General features: G+C 43.8%; 1 protein-coding gene across 1 annotated transcript in view; it reads left to right on the forward strand.

The window, feature by feature from the left end:
• The first annotated feature begins 15228 nt into the window (after positions 1-15228).
• ZNF667 (zinc finger protein 667) overlaps positions 15229-25402 on the forward strand; it is a 28886-nt gene continuing 18712 nt past the window's right edge. Inside the window, exon 1 of the mRNA XM_008588113.1 lies at positions 15229-15357. The gene's annotated coding sequence lies outside the window, so the exon portion shown is untranslated. The remainder of the gene's footprint in view (positions 15358-25402) is intronic.

Raw genomic sequence — 25402 nt, forward strand, 5'->3', positions numbered from 1 at the left:
ATTTCTGTTAGACAAGAATAAGTTCAAAAGATGTATTATACAACATGCTGACTACAAGTTAATAACTGATCTATCTTTGAAAATTGCTAATAAAGTAGATTTTAAGCATTCTTCCTAAAAAATATACTAAGTATGCCACGTAATGCATGTGTCAATTAGCTCAATCTAGCCATTCCACAATGTATACATTCTAGACTATTTCAAAAACCTTGTGGAAAGATTTGTATCTTTTAATTCTATTTTTCCACAAACTTTTTTAAGTACTCTCATATTTCAGACATCATGCTGTACACAATAAACATATACGCTTATTGCCAATTAAAATAAATATATAAATAATCCTCTCAGTGAATTTCCATTGCATTTGGAATCATTTTTTAATTCCTTACCGTGATCTTCAGTTTCCACATTAATATAATTTTATACCAACTTAATATAAAATAATATATTTTAAATATCTTTAGCTTCATCTCCTGCTACTCCCCTGCCCCTACTTTCCACACAACCATCACCTTGTCTTTTCTGGTCCTTGATATACCTCAGTATCTTTAAACTGAGACCTTTACATGTATAACCCATCCTGCCCTTTTTTCTCTTCATTTAACAATCTCTCATTTATTCATTACACCTCAGGACAGATGCTTCTCTTTTTCCTGAAATTCTTCATCTGTCCCCTCGAACTACCCCCAGATGATCACCAATATCTTCATTAAGATTCTCTCCCGTTAAGTCCTCTACAACTTTCCAAAGCCCACTTTGTCACGTCTTTTTTTTTTGAAAAAGATGACCGGTAAGGGGATCTTATCCCTTGACTTGGTGTTGTCAGCACCACGCTCTCCCAAGTGAGCTAACCGGCCATCCCTATATAGGGATCCGAACTGGTGGTGTTGGTGTTATCAGCACCGCACTCTCCCAAGAGAGCCACGGGCCGGCCCTTGTCATGTCCTCTTGAACTACAATTTTCTCTCTCTTTCCTCTGACAGACTATAAGCTCCATTAGGAATCACACTAGCCGCCAATTGCAAGGCATAGAGAAGGTATTCATGTGGGAACCTCATTCCATCACCTTCCTCAATTTCTGGTCCCACTTCCTTACTTGACTTTGGTAAGAAAGGATAATGACATGATCATCCCTCCCCACTAATTGACCCCACAAAAGTCTGTAGTTTTCAATTCTGTCTTTGATATTGGGAGAAGGATTCCCTTCAAACCTCAAAATGTCAGTGGCCAACTAAAAGACCATGTGTCAAGCTTAACCTGGCTGTTCCGGCCTTAGAAGCCTTGGAGGCAGTAAGTTCTGTTTCTTGGTGTTAATGAAAACATTTTTTTTAAGGAAAACGATCTGGATACAAAGGATAGAGAGATTCGGACAGAGAAATACATATGCTGAGGTGGCCTTGCCAGGTCACGGTTATATAAATAAGGAGGGTAAAAGGGAAGGACTCTTAACTTGATTAATCATTAGCTTACTCAGTGTACTTTCTGATTTACATTCATGGGTTTTAATTCACTTTAGTTCCTGCTCTATAATTACCCTCATTCCCTGGCAACTTCTTGCAAAGTTACCCAGTTACTACTTGATTAAACTGTTAGTCAGTCCCAGCAGTGGTATAGTTAAAGCCCATAACAGACTGTGACTCTACTGATAAAAACAGTTTAGATTTATATAAATGTTTGGTCTGGGAAAAAAAGTGTGAGCCATGTGAACTCATTGCTATGATGTGAATGCTTGTGTCCCTGTCCCCGCAAAATCCATACGTTGAAATCCTAATCCCAAGATGATTGTAGTAAGAGGTGGGGCTTTGAGGAGGTGATTAGGTCATGAAGGTGGGGTCCTCACGAATGGGATTCATGCCCTTATAAAAGAGGCCCAAGACAGCTTGTTTGCCCCTTCCACCACGTAAGGACACACAGAAGGCACCATCTACGAGGAAGACGGCCCTCACCAGACACCAAATCTACTGGCACCTTGATCTTGGACTTTCTAGCCTCCAGAACTGTGAGAAATAAATGTCTGTTCTTTATAAGCCACCAGTCTATGGTATTCTATTATAGCAGCCCAAACAAAGACACTCACGACATGGGCAGTATTTCTAACTGTTCATGATTGATGAAATTAGAATTTTTAATATCCTTCCAAGGTAAAGGTGCTATTAATCATTTATTTGTACAATCTTCTTCTCAGAATTTACCAGTCCTTGGATGCTGATGTTTATTATTTGCAGTCAGTGGTGTGCTGGTAAGTGTTTGGTGGAATGAAGTGGACAAAAGCCCTGATCCATATTACTTACCTATTTCCATAATGTAAATACTTCCCCTCACAGTTGGTTTCAATCTACCAATGTGATATCATTGAATGTGGAGTTCAGAAGAAATGTGAGGTTGCATTATAGTAGCATTTCCACCATACAGATACGATAGATACAAATAATCTTAAGAGCATAGCTAATAGTGGAAAACAAAAAAAATAACTAGAAAGTGATGAGTTCTGAGTATTTATTCACTTTGTTTTAATATAACATTTAATTGTATGTTTACCTAATTTAATTCATCGTGATGGCTGTGTTTAACAACTGATGCACACAATCTCTGAAAATAAACAGTGAGCTGGTATCAGTTCTCTCCAGCACAGGCATTCTTTATTTCTCTACTGCAGAATAATTTCCCCAATGTCAGGGACATCTTTTTATTTGACATATTATATGTGGTCACTACTCTCAAGGGGGAAGGAGAGTTACAAAAAGAGACTAACCACAGGTTAACTGCTTTAGCAGAGGCAAGCAGAATGTTCTAGAAACACAAGGGAGTAACCAAGCCACCCCAAAGGAAAAAAAAGGTCTGGGAGAGATCCTAAAGAAGCTAATACCTGAGCTACACCTGAAGGAAAGTAACCTGGCATCAAGACTGGTAAGATAAGTGAGGCACTTATCTCAAAGGCAAAATTAAAGGAGAGCCAAAAAAAACACACCATAGTGCAGATAAATAACTTTAGAAGGACAGGTCAACCAGGTGTACTAATTCCGGATTCAACCAGGTCTCAAGGTTGGTTGATCTTATGGCCTATCAGGCAGCCTGTGGAGGATCAGGGGCATTATCACAGTGGAGCTTAAGGTGTGCTGTTGGCATGGCTGATAGCCAGGGTCTATTGAAGTCCCAGAGTCAGCTGGCCTGGGGGGAGGGGGTGCTGGGGTGGCTGTCCTGTGCCTGCTAAGCACTAGCTAGTGGCTTAATAAATGCTTGTTGAATGAAAAAAAGGAATAAAGGAATCTTTAAATAGTTGATAATAATACCAGCTATATACAACTGAATGCTTCTAAAAATGCTTCACATTTAATATACTCATCAGCTCCCTAAAAATGGGTAATATATATATATATATATATATAAAACCATTTTACAAATGGATAAAGTGAGATTGAGAGGAGTATTTTGCCCTATTTAGATCAAAAATGTATCTTAATGAGAATATCAGGAAATGTGCAAAGATTTATGTGCAGCACAAAAAACTTTTAATTGGTAAATATGGAAAAAGGTGATTCATTAACTTCATTACAACATATGAATTATGCACAAGTAAAAACCATGTCATCTACCTTTAAAACATTATGTTAAGCAAAAGAAGCCATTCACAAAGACCACATATTGTATAACTCACATCTATATGAAGTTAAAATAGGCAAATCTAGAGACACAGAAAGTAGATTAGTCATTACCAGGGACTGAGGTGGAAGAGGAAAACGTGGAGTAACTGGTAATGGGTATGGGATTTCTTTTGTGGGTGATGAAAATGTTCTCGAATTTGATAATGGTGATGGTCACACAACTCTGTGAATATACTAAACACACTCAATTATACACTTTAAGAGGGTAACCTTTATTATGTTAATTATATTTCAATAGAGCTGTTATAAAAATGTTAATATTTAAAAAGATGTCACCTTAGAAGTTAATTGGCACTGAAAAATTTTCCAAGATATGTGAAAAAATAGTTCGTCAAACTTTACTTCAAGAACAATCTCAGTTTATAAGCTGAAAGTGTTTAAAAGCTATGCATCGAAATATGAAGTGTTATTTCTGAGAGAAAGGATTGCCAGTAATATTTTCCTTCATTTTTAATTTTTCATTTTCTGGCATTATAAAGAATAAGAGATTTACAGTTTTGACATATGAGATACAATATGAGAGATGGGGGAGCACATAAAGTGAAAACAAAAAAGCAAGTGAACATTTATTAGTTCAGTGGTCCAAAGGTCTACTCATGTGTTGGCTTGACAGCATTTTGGGCAAGCCATATTTTCTCCTGCTGGAAGAAATACTGTACCTGGTCAGTACAAATATAAATAAACCAAGTGTAGGAATGCAGATGTAGATGGCTACACATAATGGGACACTTGACTAATGTGTCTTAAACAAATGAGGGTTTGTTTTTATCATGTAATGAAATGTCTAAAAATAGGCAATCGTTCTTGGTTCAAAGGCTTGAAGATCCAGTGCTCTAGACCAACTGGCACCTCTGATTGCACAGGCCTTCTCTTCGTGGTTGCTAGATGGCTGTATCAGTTGTGGGCAGTAAGTCCTCTCTGCTAATTCAAAGGCAAGAAGAAAGCTACATGCACCCAGCATTTCCCTCTATAGGACTTTATTTATTCTAGCAGAGAAAGATGTATCTTTCCTTTCCTGAATCCTTTCAGAACATTTTCTCTTCTATCTCATTAGCAGGAATCTTGTCACATGGCCAGCCCAGCTTCAATTGAGTAGTAGAAAAAAAAAGAAAGAAAGAAAGAAAATTTGGCTTTTGTAAAGTCAAAAATAGTCTCTGCTTCACTGAGAGCCTGTGAATCCACTTTTTCTTGTCTGCCCTATCTATAGGCCTTGCTTCAATGGGAAAACCCAGGCCTGGAAGATGGCAGAACTCACCCTCCTGCTGGAGTTTACAATGTCTGTGGCAGCTTTCTGCCTTGTTTATTCTTTTTCTGCTTTGTCAGCTAGTACCCATCACAGTCAAACTTTATGTACAGAATAGCATCAACAGTTAGAAGGGTCAAATGATGAATATTTGATGAGGAGGGAGCAAAGGAGACAGCGGTAGAAGCCAGAGCTGTGGGACAAAACAAGATGAGTGTGCTCCTATCGAAGCAAAAAGAACAGAGCATTTCAAGAATGCAGAATTAATAAAAACGGCTGAGGAAAGAAGATGAGGAATGAAAATGTTAATTGTACTTATGGACATGGGCATCATTGATGAATTAATGAAGTGATTTTAAGATGCAGAGGTCGGGAGTTCCACTTCCAGCATAAAAGCAGGAGGAGCTCAGTAGAACTGCACCCCAGGAACATGGTGAAAATTATTTTTAAAAAAACAACATCTAATGTCCCCAGAAATGGTCCTGAAGTCATACAGCAAATGAAGAAACATCGATTCAATAAAATCGACTGTAACGTGGTAAGAAAAGCGAGGATCAGTGTTATTTGAACCAAGGCCTACTCACATCTTTCTTTCTCCCACTCCAAACTGGTAACAGCAAGAACACAGGGTTCTCCCTCCCCTGCCACCCCACCTGCCACCCCTGCCCCCATCAGCTTCCAGTCAGGGGCCACTCTCCTGGGAGGGGCAGGGTGTCAGCATCTTTCACACTGCCCCAAGCCAGCCGTTACTGAGTTGATGAGGCTGAGATAGAGGCTCTGGATTCTTCTACCAGCCCCCATTCCTATGACAGAAGCTTTGCCCTGCGTGCAAAGCAAAGCCACCAGCAATACTGGTTTATGAGGCGGGGGTTCCATGTCAGGAGAGGTATTTTGAAATATATCCAGGATTTGTTTTAATCAAGTATGGTAAGGTGACAGATGTGTAGATAACTGCCTTTGCAAGAAAAGTTTATAATTTATATTTCCCAAGAGCAAGGGCCCCCTCAATGAGGCTTGGTCAAGAGGCAGAAGGAGCAAGAGGAAAGCATGGCCCAGAATTTTTATTGTGCTTTCCCTGGGAAAGGAAGGGTAGGGCAGAGCAAACAGTTTAGGACTGCCTAGTTTGAATAATGTTGACAGGGGTTTGACGTTCACATGTGAAATACAGTTGGCTTTCGCCAGTCATAACATTACCTGCGTATCAAGGTGAGCTATGTCTTTCTCAATCAGCAGCACCACAGGCCTCTGATGCACTTCAGATGCTCTAAAGGAAGCCTTTAACATGGAGTGTCCCTGGGCCTATAAATGTGAATTTGTACTCTTATAGTTTAAATCATTTCAGACAAAACACGCTGCCTAAATTGCGTGAAACTCTCTCAAGCCATCTTATGTGACGTGGTAGTAGATAAATTATCAGAATATTCTCACATCAGGGCCGGCCCGGTGGCGCACTGCTACAGTGCGCTGCTTGGGAGCGCAGCGGCGCTCCCGCCGAGGGTTCGGATCCCACATACAGACCGGCCGCTCACTGGCTGAGCGAGGTGTGGGCGCAACACCGAGGGTTGCGATCCCGTTGACGGTCCCGGTCCGGTACGGGCGTGACACTGACGGTTGCGATCCGTTGCCGGTCACGAAAAAAGACAAAAAGGAAAAAAAAAAAAAAAACATATTCTCACATCACAGTGTGTTATGTTAACATTGTGCTATTTTCTGTCATAGGCTGAATTGTGACCCCCCCCCAAATTCATATGTTGAAGCCACCAATGTTATTGTATCTGGAAATAGGATCTTTAGGAGGTAATTACAGTCCTCTCTCAGTATACATTGGGGACTGGTTCCAGGATCCCCCTTTCCCCCCGTGGATATCAAAATCCACCAATGTTCAATTCCCTTATATAAAATGGTGTAGTATTTGCACATATACTATGCATATTTTCCCATATATGTTAAATCTTTTCTAGATACCTGTAATACCTAATGCAATGTGAGTGCTAGGTAAATAGTTGTTACACTGGACTTTTAAATTTATATTATTTTTCATTGTTGTATTCTTATTTTATATATACATATATTTTTAAAATATTTTCAATCTGAGGTTGGTTGAATTGTGAATGTGGAACTCTCAGATATGAGGGCCTAATGGAAGTTTAAATAAGGGTAGAACCCTAGTCAGATAGGACTGTGGCTTTATGAGAAGAAATCTCCCTTTCTCCACCATGTGAGGACACAGCAAGAAGATGGCCATCTATCCATGAAGCAAGCTCTTATTAGCCACTGAATCTGCTGGTGCCTTTATCCCAGCTTCCACAACTGTAAGAAATTAACATTTGTTTTTTATGAGCCACCCACTCTATGGTAATTTGTTATAGCAGCCCAAATGGACTAAGACAGATATTAATGGTCGATGATACATTAAGTTTCTTTTGTAAAATTCAAAATGATGGAGAAAACTACCTCATTCTGCTGTAGATTGCAAAATTTCAAGACAGAAAATAAACTTCAGGGTTTCTCAAAAGAAATTAAACAAAGATCTAATTTTACATCAATAAACCTGAAAACAGGATAGATAACTTCCAGATCTGATCATCTGTCCACCCGCTGGCAGTCACACACAGAACTGAGCTGTCATCCTAACACGTTTAGTTGTGTGACCTTAGCTACATGAGTTCCCTGCCCTGTGCCTCAGTTTCCTTTTTCATCCCATGGAAACAGCAATGTGGGAGGCTTCTTTTAGAGCACCTGAAATTATTCATCAGAGGCCTGTGACACTGATTGGAAAAGACATGTCATACTTAGATACACAAATGATATCATAATTGGAGAAACCCTCCTATGCTTCAGTTGCGAACATCCAATCCATACTGCCTCTGAATCGTAGGAGCTGCTTCCCAAATGGGCAACTCAATATCCAGTACTTCATGATGGGGTTCAGTAGAGATTTATTTAGTTAATGAAGACTGAGTGTTCTCTGGAGCAATACCAAGGAGATTATCTAGTATGTTATACTGTAGCCTGCAACAAGGTTTTCTAATATTCTCATGTTACTGAGTCACATTTTTACTGTCCCTACAACACAGGCTGCAGGACAGCCAAAAAAAAAAAAAAAACGGTCCACACTGACCTTGCATTATTAGCTCACCTTGGCCTTGGAATTGAAGAATGCTTGAGAAAGACCTGACTGGGGAGGTGGGAGGTGTAAAAGCATGCGCTTTTCTGACTGTTACACATTCTAGCCCAGTTTTAGTTCCTGTCCGTGGTGAATGATTCCAGGTGGCAACAGACTGGACCCAGTTAGGATCTCCATTGGAGTGGATCAGACTAATGACACATCATCCAACTGACTCCTGAATAGAGAGTATCACCTACTTCAGTCTGACTTTTGACCCCACTACTACAACTTTTAAAAAAATAATGATAGCTGTATTTATATTCATATACCATACAATTCAACCAAATAAAGTATAAAAATCAATGTTTTTTTAGTTTATTCAGACATGTGCAACCATCACGAGTCAATGTGAGAACATTTTTATCACCTCAGAGAGAAACCCCCTCTTCTCCTCCCATTCCCCTACTAGTGCGAGCAAACGGTATCTGTATCTATGGGTTTGCCTATTCGGGAGATTGAATATAAATGGAATCATATGATATGTGACCTTTTCTGTCTGCTCTCTTGTATTAATGTTTTTTATATTCTATACTTTATTACACTTTTTTTATTATTTATCTTGGGGTGGGGGAATATGGAGAGATTGCCCCTCCCTAGCTAATTCCTAAAGGTAGTAAAACAACTTGCCTGTAAACATGCCTTTCATACGCAAACTAACCAATCCAAAGCCCACGTCCCCAATCGCCATTTTTATCTAACTCACACACACCAAGCCAGTATTTCTTCTGCTATAAATCACCCTGGGGACATGGATCAGACAACTAGAGACTACCTCTATAGCCCAGAGCCCAGCAACATTATTCAAACTAGTGAATCCTAAACTGTTTCCCCTCCCCTATCTTGCCTTTCCTGGGGAAAACACGATAAAAGGATAAAAGCGCTGAGTCTAGGCTTTCCCCTCACTCCTTCTGCCTCCTGACCAAACCTTGGTACTTCCCCATGTGGCCCTGCATGGTGTGGCATGCCGCCTTTTGTTGTGTAACGTAAGTAATAAACTCTTCTTCAAACAGCAGTCGTCTCCATGTCTGTCACTTTACCATACCTAATTAAAACAAATCCCGGGTACATTTTAAAATACCTCTCCTGGCATGGAACCCCTGATTTAGCAAAAATAAACCAAAAAACACAAACAATACTTGATGCTGCATAAAATACAAGTATCTGTTTTAGCAACACTGTCTCACATACTAAGTAGATGTGTGATGGAAACAAAAAAAAAATTTCTCATGTGTTATATAGGGTTGAATTGTATCCCCCAAAATTCATATGTTGAAGGCACATTCCCCAGGACCTCAGAATGTGACCTTATTTGGAAACAGGGTAATTGCAGATGTAATTAGTGAAGTTAAAATGAGGTCATTAGGGTGGACCCTAACCCAATATGACTGGTGTCCTTATACGAAGGGGAAATTTGGACACAGAGACTTGCACAGGGAAGACAATGTGAAGAGACATAGGAACAGCCACCTAAAAGTCAAGGAGAGGCCTAGAACACAGGCTTCCCTCACGAAAGAACCAATCCTGTGGATGCCTTGATCTTGAACTTCCAGCTGCCAGAACTGTGTGGCAATAAATTCCTGTTGTTTAAGGCACCCAGTCTGTGGTACTTTATTACAGCAGTCACAACAAACAAATACATCATAAGGAAAAAAAATTACCACTTTTGGGTCATATTTTATAACCAAAAGGAAAAAAATAAAATAAAAGGTTTTTTTTTGGCCTTTTTGTCTTTTTTTGTGACCGGCAACGGATCGCAACCCTCAGTGTCACGCCCATACCGGACCGGGACCGTCAACGGGATCGCAACCCTCGGTGCTGCGCCCGCACCTCGCTCAGTCAGTGAGCGTCCGGTCTGTATGTGGGATCCGAACCCTCAGCGGGAGCGCCACTGCGCTCCCAAGCGGTGCACTGTAGCAGTGCGCCACCAGGCCGGCCCAAAATAAAAGGTTTTATTTAACTTTATCTTGTTAGTATTTGTTCTTAGTACTAAAAAAATTTCATTTTCAACTATATCATTTTTTATGTGTTTTTTTTAAGAGCACAAAAATCTAAACTGTTCATTTCTTATAGAAATTAAATTGTACAGAAGGCAAATGTAAAAGGCTACTTTGACCTAAACTCAAATTACAATATATGAATCCCTGATGGTGTTCTATCTAAACAGTACATTTTTTAAAGCAGTCTGGAAAAAAAGCTTAAAATGCTCTCATATAACTGCAGAGAAGCCCAAAGCTATCTGGGACACGGTCCCTCATAAAAATGCATTGGTCCCTCATCAACTTCTGGACTCCTCGAGGAAAGCTCCCTATTTCTCTATAGAAGAGTGCATTTCTGAGCCATCACAGCTATTCATGGAAGCCTACATACAATGGTTATACTGAACAATTAAGTGGAGGAGAACATCAAGAGAGGGCATTGGACTACTTGAGTCATCCTTATTGGTCTGTCATCTGCCAGAAAGGGAGAAAGAGGGACTAAGACCCTGACAGGGGCTCTGTTAGGCAGCAAAATGCCAAAGGAAAGTCCTGAAAATCACAAAAAGAAATGCCAACTCACTTGGGACATGACTTTAAGAAGTTAAACTGCCATTTCCTCCTTCTGACTCCTCTTTTGGAAGAGGGAATGTCCTGGGAAGGCAAAGCTAGGAAAACAGGAGCTATAATATACCAAGCATGCCCTTCAATTCTCAGGATCAACTCACAAACCCTCCTTCCCCCTGCTCTCCTCCACTTCCCAAACACAAAGACATTGATTGTCATAACAAGATTCCAGATACTCTGGAGCTATCACAGGGATTTTATTTGTATCTATGATTCCCATGGGTTCTTAAGTATATAAGTTAACTCTTCTGTGAACAAGTCACTTTATTTATTAATAAAAATAATGTTAATTATGGTGCATTATTTCTGGAGAGTGCTCTATGTGCTTGGTACTGGATTAGGTTCCTCATATGGAGACTGTCAGCTGGCCTTTCCCATACAGTGTGTGAGAAAAGTGTACAGTGAATACCTTGGAAACAAAAGCTTCATTTTGCCACAGGGTTCTGGGGAAAGAGGGCCTAACTCAGACACAGAACAGGCTCAAGAGACGAGCAAAGATGCCTTAAACTAGTACCTAACCCCTCTGAGCTTGGGTCTCTGCAAACGGAAGTAAGGGGTACAGAGGACCTTACTTAGAATCCAGCTCACCTGAAATCTCTAATACTGGGTTCTTTCTCCTAGATGAACACTAGCTAATAAAGAACATTTATATCCGTAGAAAGTTTTATCTGCCCTGTTCAATATGGTAGCCACTAACTGCACGTGGCTATGGAGCATTTGAAATGTGGCTAGTGCAAATAAGAAACTGAATTTTTCATTTTATTAATTTTAATTAATTTAAAAGCCATTTGTGGCTAGTGGCTACCACACTGGACAACACAGGTCTAGACCACTGGTTCTCAGCCCTGGCTGCACATATTCTGAATCACTTGGGAGCTTTTTGAAAAATTCTTATCCTCAGGCCCCACACCCAGAACAGCTGAATCAGAATCTCCAGGGGTGAGGCCCAGGCATTAGTATTTTCATAAGTTCTCCAGGTGGAGCCAGGGTCAAGACCCACTGGTCTAGATCTTATGGCCTACCAAGCCCCAGGTTCGGAGACAGTCTGGGATCATTGTATGAATTTTTCAGAGCCTCAGTTTTCTCACCTGTAAAATGAGGCCAAGTATACTTGCCCCACAGGACAGTTGCAGTAATTTCATAAGAGACAGTAAGGAAAATACTGAGCACATGGTAGTTCTTCCCTTCCTGCTCCCTCACTTCAAGTCATCTCTCAACTTAGTACCCAGGAAGAGGATGGGAACGTTTCCCCCAGTGACTAAGATCTCGAAAAGCCAGGTCACCTTAGTGCAGGGGTCATGTGCCAAATCCGACCCACCTGTTTTCATAAACAAAGTTTTACTGAAACACAGACATGCTCCTTTGTTTACATATTTTCTATGGCTGCTTTGGGCAACAGCAGAGTTGAGTTACTGTAACTGTAAGTAAATCTCATGTGTTCTTTTTAGTGCCAGACCACAGTATGAGGGGACACTGTCATAGAGCCAAGAGCAATTCAAATAATTCTGTGACAGACACTAAGCACCTGGGATTCTCCCTCCACAAACTCAGCCCCAAAATCAACTCCACAAACAGAAGAATAGTGTTGGGGCATTCACACCTAAACTTGACTTTCAGAGTCCAGCAGCCTTCACAAATGGTCATACACAACTACACAGTCACAGTATAATAATAACAGCTACAATCACATGCAGGCAAACCACACTCTCAAGCTGCCACATTCAGTCTCTCAAGCACAATGACACATACAGCCATGGGCAAGACATACTCACACACTGTCACACACATGTAATACAGTCTTCAATGCAATCTCCAGCATGGTAGTAGGTTCTTCTGCAAACCCAAGCTTGAAGCCCCAGATGCACCCCAGCCATGCCCTGAGGACTCTGATTCCTCACCTTCCCCAACCTCAGGGCCCATGGTGAATTCCTAAGGAAAACCATCTCCCCAGACAGCAATTATTAGCTTCAGGACATCACCAGAGGTCATCAGGCCAGGGGAAAAACTGAGCAAATCAAAGACTAGGCCTGGATTCTGGACCTGGCTTCAGGACAAACTGCCTTAGAAAGTGCATGGGCCTCTTGGGGGAAGGTTGCCTCAGAGAATGGGCACAACAGGGCCTGATCAAGATCCAGGACATGTAATCTTTAGCACTTTGGTCTCTCTGCACTAGACCAGGTAGTCTCTGGATGCATAAAGCTTTTTTTCTCAGTGCAGGGCTTCCCAAACTTTCCCTGAACAGCAGAAAGAATGACACCCGCTCTCAGGAGGTGGTTTAAGGAAAACACCAAAGACACTGCCAAGCAACAGGTTTACCCTAAGGTTTCTTGGATCTCTTGGCCACACCCCCTATTTTAGTACCACCAGGTACTCAGAGGAGTTTCCCAATCCATGAAGAAGCTTGCTCCAAAGACCACACCCTGAAAGGATGGAAAGAGCAGGGACTTTGGAGTCAGCAAGACCTGGATTCAAAATCAGCTCCCTTCCTAGCTGTGTGACCTTGGGCATAATACTTAACATCCTTGTGCCTCACTTTACACACCTGGAAACTGGAGATTTTTGTAGAAAAACTCAGAGGAGGATTAAATAGATTAAACAAAACCTTAAGTGGAAAAAAAGAAAACACTTTTGACCATGGAAAGCAGTCAGTAAGTGCTAGCTTCTACTTTTATTATCACCACCTAGTCACAGAAATGGGAAACCAAAACCACTTTCTCACACATTCACTCTAATACCTAGTCCCCAAAACTCACTCACTCATAGGGTCACATGGGTGAAATCACAAGCCTTGGGTTCCCCTCACACATACACGCACCTACACAACCACAAAAACTGAGCCTTACAAACACACACTGTCTGTGGTTCCACACATACATACACCACAAAACACACAAACACAGAAACTGGGATCTGAAAAGCCAATCCCATAATAAGCATTTTAGGCCTTAGGGGCCATAAGATCTCTGTTGCAACTACTGAATTCTGCCATCGTGCAAAAGCAGCCATAGACTATGTGCAGACATGCCAGAATACATATTCAAAATCAATAGTTCCCCACACAAACACACCACAAAAACTGGCTCTAACACACATACAAGCACACACATTCACAAACATTAGCTTCCACACATACACACACGTTCACCGTCAGTGGTCATACATACACACACAGGACACCACCACAAAAACTGAGCTCTAAAGGATCAAAGAGTATACATTTTAGGCTTTGTGGGCCTTACGGTCTCTGGTGCAACTACTCAACCCTGCACTGACACAACAGCGACTAGACGCTAAACAAATACACATAAGCGTAAACATTAAAAAATAGTAGTTTCCCCCACATACATACACAACCACAAAAACTGGTTTACGTACACACGTATAAGGAAACACATTCACAAACAACGGTTCAGCCTCACACACTAACAGAAACTAGGTCTCACATACACAAACGCACAATCACAACCCAGGACACGCACGCCCGCACACCAGGACGGGGTCACACCTTACACCTCTCACACAAACTCACAATTACACACGTTCACTTCACACGCCACCAGAGCAGTTACGTCAAACCCTTTGCTCCCCGCGCTCCGCCTCCTTCCCGCACCTCCGTCCCCTCCCAAGCGCGCTCCCCCCGACCCCGCCCCGCATCACGCCGAGCCCGCCGGCTCACCCACTGGCCGCGCAGGCGCAACACTACACGGAGAAAAATCCCGGCTTAAGGCGCTTCTGGGAAATGTAGTCTGGGCGCCGCGCAAAGGACTCTGGGCCTCCCCGTTCCATCAAGAGCAGGTGAGAATCCCCACTCCTGGCCAGGAGAAACGTCCCTCCGCCCCTCTACTGGGTCACTTCGCCTCCAGGCCGGAGGGATCCAAGTCAGCGCGCCCCGAGACTCTGCCGCCTCACCTTCTGTGCAAGGCCGTCCACAGCCGCTCCGCTCCATTCCGCGCCCCAGAGGCTTCTGGGAGTTGCAGGCTCAGTTCGGAGTGCGCACGCGCGGGGGCGTTCGCGTTCGCTTTCGCGGTTGAGGCAGGCTCCAAACCTTGCTGAATCCAGGGGCCCTACGGCGGCAATGCGGGAGAGAAACACCCCCGAACGAAAATATGCCGGTGTGGAAGCTGGGGAGGGCAGCGAATTGAGAAGGTTGGGCTTAGTTAAAGAGCTCAAGGAAGGGCCTCAGCGCCTGAGTACGTATACGTGACTTCATGAGGAGGGCATTTGAGGTGACCCTCGGGACTGCCCAAAGAAGGCCACGTGCACGCACGCTACCGTCCCTCTTGTGTGGGTTTGCGAAGGGGCGGGGCCTTGCTCTGGTGGCTTTGGACGATGACGCCCTCTTCCCCTCAAGGATGACTCTGATTGCCTGGGCGTGCGTGCGTAACTTATTACGTATGGAAGGGGCGGGGACTCAGGCGAGGGCCTGAGGGAACGAGTCCCGAGAGAGGTGAGTGTGAGCGCGTGCGCGCCGCGTAGCCCTGTTTAGGGGCGGGGCCTCGAGCTCCGGCTGCTGGCCTGGGGGCGTGGCCACGCCTACGTGTTGCGCAGATGAGGGGTCCAGGGCAGCGCTGGGCCCCGGGGGTCCCAGAGCGGAGTGAACTGGCGCTGTGGACGCAGAGAGCACGAGGTTCCTGCGCAGTTGCTATAGTGGGCGCTGCAGGGGCCAGGCCGGGGAAGACCGAGGTGAGGATGATTGAGAGCGTGTGATTGTGTGTCTGTCAGAGCCTGGAGCTGTGTGCCCGCGAATGCGTGAAATCGCGTGGGGCGGTGGGCCAGAAACTGCGTGGGCTTCCGTGCTGGGCGACTACGTAAAGTGGTGTGCCCGATATTTCGTGGGATTGTGTGCCCCCGAAGGTGTGCGGTTGCACGCCCGAGATTCCATGGGCTTCTGTCCCCACGATTGCGTGGGGTTGTGCACCTGCACTGGGTTGTGTGAGTGCAGTTGTGCCCTTATGACTCTGTGGAGTTTTGTGCCTGTGATTGTGTAGTGGATTCTGAGTCTGAGGTGAATGGCGCCAGGTGGGAGGTGAGGTGAGGGGTTGTGTCGGTGGCTCTGTGTGTGTGTTTGTTCGATGGAGTCGGCCTGTGTGGTGAAAGGAGCTGTGTCTCCGGACCACTTATATATGAGTATATCACTACGTAATCTGTGGCCTTTGTATGAGAAGATGATAGAGCCTGTAGGGAGCTGGGAGTAGGTGTGTAAGTGCGGCTCTGAGGATTTCTGTTGTTGGAACGCATGTGCGTAGGATAGACTGATATGGCCGTTTATCATAGTCTGGGGTGACTGTGATTTGACCGTCCATCTGCCACAATATCAGTGGCTTTACGGTTGTGAGTATGTGGTGGTGTGTGACTGTGACTGTGCCATCTTGGTGTTTTTCTCACTAACTGTGCAAACAGGTGTCCTTTTGGAGAGAATTCTGAGAGGCTGTACAGGCATGACAGCGTATTTTGAGAAACTGTGTGAAACTGATTGTGCGAGGTTTTCATCCTGGTTAAAGTGGGATAATAATAGCACCTGCCTGGGTGTTGGGAAGATTAAATGGGATAACATAGTTATAACGGCCTGCACGGAGCTTGCACATACTAAGCACTGCCTAAGTGTGGATGTTTGTTGTAGTGCTAATGGTCGGTTTTCTTTGACCCTGTGCAGAGGTAAGACTGTAGTGGTGAATCCTGGAGGAGTTTGTGTCTCTGAACTTGGGAGTGGGCATTCTTCGTCCTCACAAGCAGAGGATCTGACCATCTCCAGGTGAGCAGTGGTGCCGCCTCAGTAGACAGGCATCTGCGTTGTCTGTTTCTGCATGAATGTCCATTTGAGGAAAAGGTAAAGTCCACCCTGGACCCTGGGACCCTGGGTTGTGTGTCTCCTTCCTAATCAGGGTAGCTTGGGGAATTAAGAGCATGGACTCTGAGGCCTCACTGCCTGACACTGACTCCTGATTTCACCACTCACTAGCTGTGTAAATTTGGGAGAGCTCACTTAAATCCACCACCTCTCAGTTTCACCTGCAAAATAATGGTAATAGAACCAACGTCAGGTTTCTGATGAGCATTAAGTAGAACAGTGCCTTGCACAAAGAAATGATATATGAATTGTCATTATTTTTATTATTAGCATAGTAACCCTAGGGTTTTCACATCCAGAGAATAAAATCCAAAGGTAGAAAAGCAAAAAAAAAAAAAAAAAAACCAAAGAGCCCCAGAGTAAAGGTTTCAGGTCAAGAGACAAAATAACCCTAAAGTATAGGTCAGGGTAGTTCCATATAACACAGGGGGCTGGAAACATCTCTATGTCCATACCAGGGTTTCTCACCCTCGTCACTATGGACATTTTGGGCCAGATAATTTTTTGTTGGGGGGTGGGAGGGGGGCTGTCCTATATAAAACAGGATGTTGAGCGGCATCCACCAGATGTCAGTAGCACTTCCCTCCCAGTTGCAGCAAGCAAAAATGTCTCCAGACATTGCCAAGTATCCTTTTGGGGCAAAATCATCCTTATTGAGAATTGCCGGTGTAAAGGACCGTGATGTAGGCACACTGTGGACAGACCCAGGGTATATCGATAGGGAAGAAAGCAAGGGGACTGGGGAAAGAGAGGAGGGAAGAGTTAATAAAGGGATGTCGTTCTGAGACGAGAAGAAAGTTATCCATGGGCCAGGCACCCATGCTATCCTCTCAACATGACAGACAAGGCTCCTGCTCACCTGGAGCTTGCATTTAATAGGAGAGAGAAAAATAAAATATATAACAAGTGGTAGATATTTTGAAAAGTAAAGCAGGGTGAAGGGATTAATGGGGTGACGGCAGGTGCTATTTTCAGAATCAACATCCAGGCTTCCCGTGGGCATCTCAGTCAACTCTAGAGCCAGGAATGGCCACTATCAGTGACTTCTTTGGAATCCCATGATCAGGGAATCTAAGAGTTTGGCTTTGAGCTTATCAAAGACATTTCCAGTGCTGAGGTGTGGGCTTCAGCAGGGAGAAGTCATATCTCCAGCCTTATTCCTGAGGCTCTGAGACTGAGGCAGTGGTTCTAAACTATGGCTTCCCATTCGCATCACCTTGGAAAGCTTTTTTTTAAAGAAAAACAAACAAACCAACCAACAAAATAGCAACACCTTGACTAAATCCCCAGAGATTCTGATTTACTTGGTCTGGCATGGTACATAGCCATAGTATTTATTAAAAAGCTCTCAAGAGACTCTAATGTACATGCAGGTTGAGAGCTACAGCTCTGAGTGCCTGTGGCACACCAAGTTCCTTTGGGGCCTCTAGGAATGAGAGAGATTGATTTCAAGGCGGGCAGGGGAGGATACAAGTGACCGGTGCTAGGTTGTCTTATCAAAACCAGTCCTCACAGCTGCACTTCCCTGCAATGGGGATATTTCTAGTACCATTGTACAAGTGAGAAACCAAATCTGTTCCTGGGCAAAGCAGAGAAGTGGCAGGCCTGACATTCATGTGCAAAGCCAATGTTCTTTCTATACAGCTGTGCTGGGGTCTTTCAAGAAAGTCTGTATGTTTATCTCTGGCCTCTGGGGCTGGCCTCTTTAGGGGAGGGGTGGTCTTCCAATATTTGACAGGTGGCATAGCAGAAGTAGACTGAAAGAAAGTGATGGAGCTCTGCTGGTGCATTTAGCTGGCTGGTTTTCAGGTATTTCAGGACCAGCCCCCAACTCAACATCCAGCACAGCTTGCAGGATCAGAGGGGTGCCAGGGCAGGAGAGGAAGAACCTTCAGTTGTTTTCCCTTGATGGGAGGCACAGCCAGTGACCAGTACTCTTTGAAGCATGTTTCTATCCAGATTCTAGCCATACTCACCTTGGAAGGCTATAACTTTGTGCCTTTCAAAGTCATTTCCCATCTATCATCTGGGACTCGAAAACAGGCCAGGCTTACAGCCCTGCCCTGATGTGGTGTGTGGGAATCCAGCCTTTATTTTATTTTATTTTTATTTTATTTTATCTTTATTTGCTTCTTGTTTTAAAGACATAATTATGCATGCATTAGGCAAAATGCCAAAGCATAGGGAGGAAAAAGTGAGTTTCAGAATTCCTTGTCGACGCCATGTGACCTGAGTCCCTTCTTCAGGGACAGTCACTGTCACCAACTTATTGTTTATCCTCCCAGAGCCTTTTTAAACTCGTGTTTATATCCTGTATTTTTTTTCTGTATCTTTTCCCCCTCATAACCCTATATTCTGGAGATCATTTCACATAGAGCAGGTTTTTCTGCTTCAGCACGGTTGACATTTTTAGCCAGATCATTCTTTTTTGTGGGAGCTTTCCTGTGTGTTGTAGGATGTTGAGCAGCATCCCTGGCCTCTACCCACTAGATGCCAGGAGCACCCCCACCCCCCAGTTGTGACACCACATTGCAAGTGTCCCCTGGAGGACAGTATTGCCCCCAGTTAAGAATCAGTAATATGGTGCTACCTTGTTCCTTTTAAGGTCTCCATGGTGTCTCATTATGTGCATGTAATATTCACTTAGCCATTTTCCTATTGATAGGCAATTAGGTTGTTTCCAATCTCTTGATAGTAGTAGTAATAATAATAAATATAACTAACATTTGTTTAGTGCTGGTCCTGCTTCCTGGCACAACGCTAAGTGTGTTACATGTTTTAACTCATTTGATCTTCACCACAACCCTGTGGAGTCATTACTGTTGTTTGCCCCATGTTATAGCTAAGGAAGGTAAGGCCCAGAGAGGATACATGGAGTGTCTGAAGTAACACAGATCATGAGTGGCACAGTTAGAAGGTGAACCCAGACAGCCTGGGTCTAGACCTACTCCCTTCCCCAAGGGACTGTACTGCCTCTTTCTACAAAACCTGCCACAATGAATATCCTTGTCCATCTGTCATTTTACACATATGCAAGGATGTCCAAAAACAAATACCAGAAATGAGGTTACTGGGTTAAAGGGTATTACACGTATCTTCAGTCTTAATGACCTTGCCAACCTGCCTTCCATTGAAGTTGTACCAATTTCTCTCTTTACAGTACTGTATGAGAATTCTAACCCCGGCCTTTTTGGTGAGTCTCAGTCTTCCTTGGTCTCCTGGATGCTTGGTCTATACTGAGTTAAAAAAGAAAAGGAAGACAAGAAATTACCATGTGCTGGTTGCTGAAGATATCTCACATAAACATCTTAACAGCAGAGGGTGAAGTAGATTTTCTCTACCCTCATTGTACAGATGAGCAAACGGAGGCTTTGCGTAGCTTTCCCACAGCTAGTAATGGGCAGAGACAAGCTTTGAATCCAGAGTTACCTAATATCAAACCGCTATTCTTTCCTCCCCAGCAGTGCTGAGTTCCTTGGAGAAAATTGCTTTGTGGACAAGAATGCTTCTTAAATTGGGGGTATATGGGTAAATGCAAATAGCCACATACCCCAAATTTAAAATGAGAACAGCAGGATGAACTCAGTACAACTTCTGGAGCAATCCATTTTACCAGAGTAATTGGATGGGAAAAACCAAGTGATGTACTAATCAAGTAAATCATTTAAAACGTGATTTTTATATTATCAAAAACTCATTTATTATGAAGTAAAATGTAAAAGTTCACATGGATGTTTCAGAATGATACAGAAGACTTCAGAAGAGTTTTCTGTTATGGGGCAGCTGCTTTGGGGTACGTCTCAGACCACAGAGATAGGCATTAATCCTTCTCTGTTATTCAAGGGTATTATACGTTGAAAGTTTGAGAATTCCCAGACAAAGGGTAGAGCTTTGCTTTGAGAGGCCTTGTGTCAGTAGTATGCTGGAGCTGGCTAGCACCAGGTCACACAGGCCCATTGTGCATGTATTATTCTATTTTCTGTTGCTTATAACAGAATACCTGAAATTGGATAGTCTATAAGAAAATGAAATTTATTTCTTACAGTTTCAGAGGCTGGGAAGTCCAGGGTTCATGGGGCACATCTGATGAGGGCCTTCTTGGTGGGGTCTCCTTACAGAGTCCCTGGTAACACAGAATATCAGATGGCAAGAATGGCAGGAGTGAGAGCTAACGTGCTCACTTGCTCTCTTTATAAAGCTACTAGTCTGCTTCCTGATAACCCATTAAACCATTGACCCATTAATCCATTAATGGATTAATCCACTCATAAAGGCATAGTCCTCATGATTCAATAATCTCTTGAAGGTGCCACCTTCCAGCACCACCACATTGGGAATCAAGGTCACGTATGAGCTTTGGAGGGGACAATCATTTAGAACATACCAGCGCACGTCTCTCCCCTGCCTCATGTTCAGTGGCATCAGTTTGGTAGCTTACAGTCAACCATGGTGAGAATATTTACACCGTGGAAATTGGCAAAATGCTGCAAATCACCCACCCCACCTCACCCCCTGCAAGCTGCGTGTTACACATTCACTAGCACACCACTGTCCTGGGGTCTAATACAGAGAGCCCAGAACTGAGATGTCCAGGATTCTAGGGCAGGCAGGCAGGCAGGCCCCTTTGTCTCCGTTTTCTGTATGAGAGAAACCTTGCTCAGAGTAGTCAGAAAATTGAAGGCCAGGCTACTCAGTTTGTCACTGAGCCACAGTTCCTACACCTTAACATTGTATGTTCCAATTTCCCCCAAATCCTGTGGCCACTCTGATATAACAAAGGGAAATAGCTTATCACTAGGGGGACATTTTCAGGAAGCAGTTCATCACACTGACACCTGCTGTATCCTGCCAGGGAGGATAGCAGAGGTACTTTCCTTGCAGACTGCTGCACAAAGAGGGCAGATTGTGCCACTTGTGGTTAGGGGCTCAGATCTAAGCTCCATCAATTAAAGCTCTGTGACAACAATCATCTTCCCTCTCTCATCCCCATGGTGGAAAATATGAACCCTGCATGGTAGGTTTGCTATAAAGATTAAAGAAGATTGTATAATACATATAAAGTATCCAGCACAGCTTTCATTATCATCATTATTAACTGAGGAGGTGATGTTGCCACCCAGGTGTTGAGCACATTCAACACACACACCTGAGCACTTATGTAGAGCACATGAACAGAAGGACAGTAAATGTGACCTTTTACCCCCAAACTCACAGCCCATAGAACTGGCCCCACTCAGCACTAATAACTTCAACAGTGTTAATAAATATGACTTACCTTCGTTGAGCACTGACTGTGATATTATTTCATCTCATTCCTCACAACAACAGTCCTCCATCCTCCCTTTGCTGTCATAAAGAGGAAGGTAAAGGCCCAGCAAGTTTCAGTAACTTGCCCAAGGTCACAAGCTACACACACAAGAATGCTGGTCAAATCACAGTGTCCATTGGAGGACGAGGTAAAGCCAAAAGGCAATAGAATGTGTTTCTCATGTAACGAAGTGGCACCTGGTGCGTGTCAAAGGGCACCTACCCTGGCCAAGGGGATTGGGGAAGGCTCCTTGAAGAAGTGATGATAAAGTTAGTATTTACTGTGAGCCATTCAGTCATTTAGTTAGCAAACAGTTAAGCTCCTTCCATATGATGGACACTGGTCCAAGGTACTGGTGATACACAGAGAGCCCTGTACTCAGGGTATATGCACTGGGTGGGTGGAGACAAGACTATGAGCACTAGACATAATAAGTAAATTTCGTAGCATGTTGGTGATAATGGCTGTGGAAAAAAGTACAAAACAAAACTAGAACTGGGTAAGGAAGAGCAGCAGTGATGGATAGGTGGGATCGAGAGCAGGTTGCATTATAAATAGAAGAGTTAGGGTGAGCCTCGCTGAGAACATGAGATTTGAGCAAAGACAAGGAAGTGAGGAACTGAGGAAGGGCTGTGGCAGCCCGTTTAAGGACTGGCAACAAGGCACCAGCATGGGGGTGGGGGGAGGGGCATAAATTTGAATCTTTTTCATTCTCACAGTAATTCCAGAAGTAGATTCCTTATTGTTATCATTCAACAGGTGAGGAAATTGCAGCACAGAGAGGTTGTGTAATTTTCCCAAGGTAACACAGCTAAGAACAGTTGTCACACCCAAGTGGTCTGACCCCAGAGTGATGTGACTAGCACTGTCCCAGCTGCCCGGCCCTTTCCTCCAACCCTGGTTAAAACAAGGCAGGGCCCCAAGCTCCCTTGTACAACCTCGATCTCTAGATCTTTGAGTCTGTGCGTGAGGCAGGGCTGGTGTTCCAGGGCTCCTTTCTGCCTTGTTGGAGTGACCTTACAGGCCAACCTCAGCGATCGCCAGCCGGTCTCTTCATCTCACCATAGCCCATCTCTGAGATTCCTCTGAATTGCACATTTTTCCAGCACCAGGTCAATGACAAGGCAAAAGAAAACTGTTTGTTGGTTACATGAACTGGAAGGAAATGGCAGAAGGGTCAATGTGTGTGTTTCCTGTTGCCGCTGTGACAAATTGCCACAAAGTTAGTGGCTTCAGACTATCCATTTATTCTCTTGCAGTTCTGAAAGGCAGAAGTATAAAATGTTGTCCACAGGTACCTGCATTCTCTTCTTCCATCTTCAAAGTCAGCGGAATAGCATCTTCCTGTTGCTTTGCCTCCCACGGATTTGTCACCCCTTTTCCAAACCCTGGGTGACGGAGCCACCAAAGATTACTTAAAGCCCATCTGTTTTGAGCAGTGAGAAGCCCCAGAAAGGGGTTAATATCCCAAAACTTCCTAAAGCATGAGGAGTCATTTCTTCCATTTGGGAAATTAACCACGAATTGGGGTTCTCTTCCTGCATTTATTCTCCAGACCAAGAAGTTACAGGAAGAGACATTGGTGGGGTTTTGCTAAGTACAGTTTAACAAGTTTTACAATAGAAGCTGGTAACATTCAGTAAAAAAACAAGTCAGATGACATTCTGTTAGGCAATTAAGTGGTCCACTAACAAAGGCTTGATTTAGCCAATATTCTTTTTCCCTCTAGCAGCTTTTTAGTAACTTTACATATCAATTAGTAACTTGTCTTAGAACCAGCAGCCTTGCTGTGTTACAATTCTTATCTTGCAACAGAGACTCAATGCCCTGGGGGAAACTTCCTGTCCTTTGCAAGGTCAATATTTGAAACTGCAAGGCTTTGGAAAACTAGGCCCTGTGAGGTACATTTGCTTTATGAATCCTCTACATCTTCCAATCTCTCTTTCTCTGACTCTGACCCCCCTGCCTCCCTCTTATAAGGACCCTTGGAATTATATTGAGCCCACCTGGATAATCCAAGATAATCTTCCAACTCCAAAATCCTTAGTCACATCTGCAGAGTCTCTTTTGTCCTATAAAATACCATATTCATAGGTTCTGGTGATTAGGATGTGGACATCTTTTAGGGGCCATAACTCTGCTACCACAGTTACTAATGACCCAGGGCCTCCATTCCCCCTGCCCCAGCCCCAGGCACGTCAAGTCAGGCATCCCCTCAGCGTGGTGTTGCATGTGTGGGGCATGGTGTTAATTAACAGCCCCTCCTGGACCATGGCTCAACCTCAGGGGACCCTGCCCCTCCTTGTCCAGTGAGAGTGCCAGAGGAGTGGGCTGTGGCTCAGGCGGCATCCTGAGGGGTTAGAAAGTCCCACCTGTAGCTGCCTCCTGCTGGGACCAGGGCATTGATCTTGTGCCCCACCTTGGAACCAGCTTCTCACTGGTCCCCCTGTGAGGCTGATACAGCCAAGGGGTGTGGGGAGGGCAGTTACCTCTTACTGGCTCACAAGTCAGGGTCCTTAAGACCACCTCCCGAGTCTGACCATTTGCTAGGAGGACTCTCAGGACTCAGCTTATAGTTGTATTCACAGCTATGATTTATTACAGCAAAGGATGTAAAGAAATAGCAAAGGGAAATGTTGTATGGGGCAAAGAAGCCAGGCATGAGCTCCCAGGCATTCTCTCCCAGTGGAATCCCGTGGGGCACACTAATTCCCCTAGTAATGAGTTATAACAACAACATGTTTAATGTTGTCTACCCACGATGCTCATCAGGGTCTTAGTGTCCAGGTTTGTTATTGTGAGCTGGTCAGGTAGGCACCCTCTGCCTCACACAACAGATATACACCAGAGATATTGTGTGTTTGGTTTCAGACTACCCCAATAACAAATAGCACAACAAAGCAAGTCACATGAATTTGTTAGTTTCCCAGTACATATAAAAGTTATGTTCAGGGCCGGCCCGTGGCTCACTCGGGAGAGTGTGGTGCTGATAACACCAAGGCCCCGGGTTCGGATCCCATATAGGGACGGCCGGTACGCTCACTGGCTGAGCGTGGTGCTGACAACACCAAGTCAAGGGTTAAGATCCCCTTACCGGTCATCTTTTAAAAAAAAAAGTTACGTTCACACTAAAGTTTGCAATAACATTGTTTCTTTAAAAAAACAATGTATATACCCGTGGCTCACTCGGGAGAGTGTGGTGCTGATAACACCAAGGCCCCGGGTTCGGATCCCATATAGGGACGGCCGGTACGCTCACTGGCTGAGCGTGGTGCTGACAACACCAAGTCAAGGGTTAAGATCCCCTTACCGGTCATCTTTTAAAAAAAAAAGTTACGTTCACACTAAAGTGTGCAATAACATTGTTTCTTTAAAAAAACAATGTATATACCTTAATGTAAAAATATTGTCAAAAATGCTAGCAGTCATCATCTGAGCTTTCGGCAGGTTCTCTTTTTGCTGGTGGAGCGTCTTGCCTCGATGTTGATGGCTGCTGACTAATCAGTGTGATGGTTGCTAAATGTTGGGGTGGCTGTGGCAATTTTTTAAAATCAGGCAACAGTGAAGTTTGC

Source organism: Galeopterus variegatus, unplaced genomic scaffold, assembly GCF_000696425.1.
Source record: "Galeopterus variegatus unplaced genomic scaffold, G_variegatus-3.0.2 Scaffold4675, whole genome shotgun sequence".
In the NCBI taxonomy this organism is placed as follows: Eukaryota; Metazoa; Chordata; class Mammalia; order Dermoptera; family Cynocephalidae; genus Galeopterus; species Galeopterus variegatus.